Below are 5456 nucleotides of genomic sequence, written 5' to 3'. Positions count from 1 at the left end.
TTCTAAATTTCGATTAAAACTATTTCGTGGCTGGCAGTCACCTGTGGTGGTGAACGGTTGCTGGTTGTATACATCATTCCACATACTTGGAACGAACAAGAGCTGCACGTGCAACACAAACAGAGCAAACATGTATTCAGATTAGTTTTATTGTTATCGTTGTGAGCAGCACTACTTGATAACTTGGTATTTGATCGAATGCAGGAGTTCTTACTCCTAGGTACTTCATTTGAGATTGATTTGCACCTCACTGGCGACAGAGTGGTGTACTCTACATACAGAAATCGTGTTACTAATCAGTGTAGACTTAATTCTTTTCTGATTTGACAGAATGATGTTATTCTGCTTATGTTTGTCCTTTCCATTACTGCCATGTTCTATCAGAAACTATTCAATAATTCATTCAATATACCTTTGATTTGTTTTGTGAGACACGTCGCAAACTCAGCACCACAACAAAACGTCTACAGGATTGCACAACCAAACGTTTTGTGCCACCGCCCTTTATTTTCTGGGGTGGTTGCCAGGGATAGGCCGTGGCCAATACCCAAGAACATTATTTTATGTTTTACCATCTGTGGCAAATTAGTGTGTCTGGTATTATAGTAACATTATGGCACTGTCAATAGTAGTATGATAGATAGCTCTTGGATCAAACATAGTTCCCTCCTTTTGACAAAGTGGTACAGTGTACATAGAATAATATTTCTTTGGGTTGGTACACACAGTAACAAAACACTGTTGTAAAAGAGTGCACAAACACTTGCATCAGATCTACATTCATGAAGTAGTAATCCAGCATTAATATTTTATGATAACTACCTAAGACAAAGAGCTACAAAAAAGAACTCTTGGTTAAGTAGTTGTAAGCTTGTTTAGGAAGGACCTCATTTCAAGACAAGATACAAGAAAACGTAATAAAAGATATTTATTTTCACAGTTGCATTTTATTTCCTGTACACCATTAAGGATAACATGTGTAATAAGTTGCATGAGCACAGTACCATTACTTCAGACTAAGAAACATTTATGAATATACACAAGTGGTACAACAGCCTGCCAAAATATTTTAAGAGCAGTAACTGAAATTTGTTTTAAGTAAAATTACAACATACATGTAGTGAATAAGCAACATGGATTTAGAACTTCTCAGTACCTTATGGCATAGTACAAAATAAAAGAACTGTGATTTTACAATTGAGAGGTAGCAGAACCCAAAAACTGAATTTTACAATACATCAAATGGCAACATTTGCACACCTATTGCAGTAAACAATATATTAAATCATGATACCACTATGAGTGATCAATATTTACACTGAAAAACAAATTTGTGCATTTTATGTACTCACGTAGAACCGAGAAAAATTGTTTGTGTAAACATATTGAAATTTTGCTTGTGAAATGTGAAGAGCAATGTTTTAGGGTCATTGACAAATCTAGAAAATTCGAGCATATCCCGTTGGGTGGCATGCTGAGCAGCTGGGTGGTCCAGCTGTCTCTTGGACAGTTTGGCGGTGGCCATTCGTGTGGACACACAACTTGTTAGTGGTCATGACCGTGTAGAATGCCAGAAAGTGGTTGCAGGTAACTTGCTAGAGCACACGACTGCTTTCACATCTGTCCCTTGCTTTGATGGGATGGGAGATGCCCGGGACAGGACTGGAGTGTGTTGTGGTATGGATCAGGTTTTGCATCTATTGCAGGATAAACCCCATGGGGCAATTGATTCGGAATAGGGGCAGGGAAGGATGTCACGTAAGTTGGGTAAGCAGTTGAATACCTTAGTTGGGGGGGGGGGGGGGGGGCGGCGAGTTATTTTTCATTTCATGACATATGATGAGAGGTTGTCAAGTTGCTGTCATTCTCCGAAGTATCACTAATGAACACTGATGATGACAGAAAAATTGTTATGAAGTATCATTAATGCAGTACAAGTCATCCAGTCGTACGATTTTAACAAAACTAAATTGTGTGGTTCCCTTAGTCTTAGATCAGTATTTATGTCTCCATGAATACATATTCTGTCCTTAGATCGTTTTGCAAAAAAATAAAAAATAAATAAAAATAAAAGTCAATTTTCTTCAAGGACTGAGCAAATGCTTCAATATTAGTGTCTGGCATACAGTACAAAAATTTAGTTATCATTTTTAACATGGGTCGTAATGGTGCAGCTGCCTCCATTGCATTTTCTATGCTTGTATCACCCACAGTAAGGACACTGTAAGCCCACCAACGTGATTTATGTTTTCTCCTCTGTGGAGCCTCTTCAGTAACACATCAGTCTGAAGTCATAAAGCTGAAAATCTTAATGAGTACAGGATGGTGTTTGCTAAAAAAATATATGCCCCACCACAATTTTGGTTTCGTTTTTTCACATATTGCTTTCAACGTTTCATTGTTGGAAAAAAAATTTGCTTATAACTGTCAATATTAATTTGGTTTGTAAAAAGTGTAGTGATCTAGGACTTTGGAAAAGTATATGGAATCATTTTATGCATTTGCAGTGGCACTGATCCGTTTGTGGGTACAAGCATAATACTGAGCATCGTGGCAGATTGTGCAAAATTTATAACTAATGGCTCAGTCAGTTAATGAAGCAAGCCAGTTTGCGCATCCTTACCGAAAGTAGCTCAAAATATATTTCTCTGTTATTTGCTATAGTAAAATGTTTAATCAGACATAACTTTTAATTAACATGGTTTGAAACAAAAGTAATTGTATTTTTGCTGTCAGATCCTTAGGCTACAATTGTAACAATGATATCTGACCTAAATAACAAATGGGCAGATTTATGCCTACCTCTCATATGGATATCACTGAAAATCAGAACCAAAAGATGTCCATAGACAGAAAAAGACAGAAAAGAATTATTGGTAGTAGTTGGGGTGTAGTCGGAGCAGGCAGAGGGTGCCAGCTTCATCTCCCACAGTATGCCATGACTGACATGTATCAGAGGTCCATCCCCTGTGATACAGGGCAGTTGCAGCTGATCTTCACTAAGCCAGAGTTTATTAACACGAAATGCAGTTTTCTTGTCTATGCCTGACAGAATACTAGGATTACGAATATGACCTGACATTTATATAAAAGAATAATAATGAGTCATGACCACAAAGGGGTAAAGGTGGATTCGTAGCCAGCGGCACATCATTGTCCTCACATTGTGTACATTCAACAGAAGCTAGTTGCTTGATTGCATTGAATCCAGACGCTCCCAGCAAAGTGATTTGCTCAGAACCACCCATAAAATAATCGCTGTTCGTTTCTTGTTCTGGCAGACTCTCGTACAATGACTTCTTTGTGTTCATCCAAATTCTCTACATTTGTTTGTTTTGCAATTTATTACTAATATAATTGTACATTTGTAATACTTTCCTATGAAAAAAAATGTGATTCTTTACTTTTTCGTGGATTTGTCTATGCATTTATAGTGGTAACAGTAAATATGACAAGACAGCAAAATAATATAATACTTAAATTCTTATATTAAGCATAAAATGTAAACAAAAACTGACATATTAAACTCGTGTAATAATACCAGTTAGATGTTCTCAACTATTTATCATGAAACAATGTAGAATTATTTATTGTATGTGGTTAAAAGGCAGTATACCATTCGACCACTGCATTTTTTGTAGTTACGTACAATATATGTTATGCACAAATGAGGTACATGTCTTTTATCCTGTATGTGCTTTCTGAATTTACCTTGCAGTTCGTTTTTGTAACAAAAAGTGCACTAAATAGGGCACAAACATAAGACATCGTGCTACTCTAGACATCACTACGTTACATCTAGCTCAAAATAACTTGGCACCCACATACGACCAGCCTTGTTCTCAGCTCCAGGTGTGTCTACCTTTTTGTTCCAAAGGAGTGACCATCTCAGTCTGCAGTAATCTCCTGATCAGTGTACTGCATCCACTGTCAGCAGTTGCGTTAATTGTTAATGCGGTGATTTCCTTATTAGGCACTCCGGTTGTAACACCAAAAATGCAGGATGCATGGCACCTGATACCGTTATATAATTTTGCGGAATTGTGTGTAAATATTTGTAATTTAAATGCTTTCTTTTAATCAGTAAGAAAGTATGGTTCATCTGTAAAGGAGACCACATATAGGACACTGGCGCGACCAGGATTAGTTAAAAACTATGGAACTGTGTACAAAGAAACACATCAAAATTACTGGGTCAGAAGATATGAAATTTTACTTTTCCCATACATTATTGTAGCTGGTTCTAAAGTTTCGGTTAATCTTTACGTGTTTCGTTGTGTGTTGTCTACCCGATGTTTCACACTGTGTTGTTAATCACATACGCATGTTATTTTACGCAAGTGCTCTGGTTGACAGAAAGAATCATCCAGTTTGTGTGCAATTTTTCAAGGATTAACAATAAATGACATATGATATGATAGAGGAGACAATTAGCTTCTACAGTGCGAGAAAAGAAACTGTGTGAGTGAGAAATCATATAGTCCAAAATTACAAGTCCTGGATGTATAAAATATATTTTTATTCACAGAATACATGTGGCAGTAAGATGCTGATTACCAGGTAACTGTGTAGGCAGTACAGTTTACTATGTATCTTCAGTATTCGCTTACGCTCAGGAAACCTTATTTTTTACCTTTATATTTATTCTCATTACCAGTTCTCCATTTCGTGAATAGTCTGGTGACACACAATAATATTTGAAAGTGTTGATGTGTAAGAGAAAACATTAGAAAGGGTATCACGCAGATTGATACCACAACTCTCTGCTCATTTGTGGCAAGATTCCAATTTACAAAATAATTATTATGTTAGGAACAGTAATCTTTCATTCTAGATGATATAATATCTAAATGATTATGAAACAGTAACACATCAAACACATAAAAATCGATAAAATAGTAGAAGCATCTGAAACTGTTACATTGTCTTGTAATTAGCATATACTAAAACTGCATTGTAGCACATTGCTCTGTTTTGCTGTTACCCAAAACTGAATGTCTGAAAATAATAAGAGGGAAAATTGACTTTTGATCATTTTTAATTGTAATATCTAAATAGAGCAATACTATCAAACAACTGTTTGAAAACATATATAACAGGTGGGGTTGAGGTTCGCACTGTTCACTGTTGATCTGACATTTGCAAAGGACCGTCTGTGTATCTTTGAGTAGTAAAAATTTGATATCTATAAAAGCATATACTGTTTACTCTATTCACTTACAATGCTGACTGGACCTTAGATTCATATCCTATTCTTGTCAAAAATTTCGGGAAAATGAGGAAGAAAAGACAATTACTTGAGTTGCACCAGATATCTGCCAGCCAGCCATCTGAAGTGTTTACATTTCATCGAATTATAAATTCAGTAAGCTTACATCATTTTCACAGTCAAGAAATAAAAAGCATTTAGTACCAAGATTTTCTTTGTATCGTCAATAGATGGCTTAATGTGTAGA

Source organism: Schistocerca serialis, chromosome 11 (assembly GCF_023864345.2).
Source record: "Schistocerca serialis cubense isolate TAMUIC-IGC-003099 chromosome 11, iqSchSeri2.2, whole genome shotgun sequence".
NCBI lineage: Eukaryota > Metazoa > Arthropoda > Insecta > Orthoptera > Acrididae > Schistocerca > Schistocerca serialis.
The sequence above is the reverse complement of the archived record's forward strand: the minus strand, read 5'-3'. Positions refer to the sequence as shown.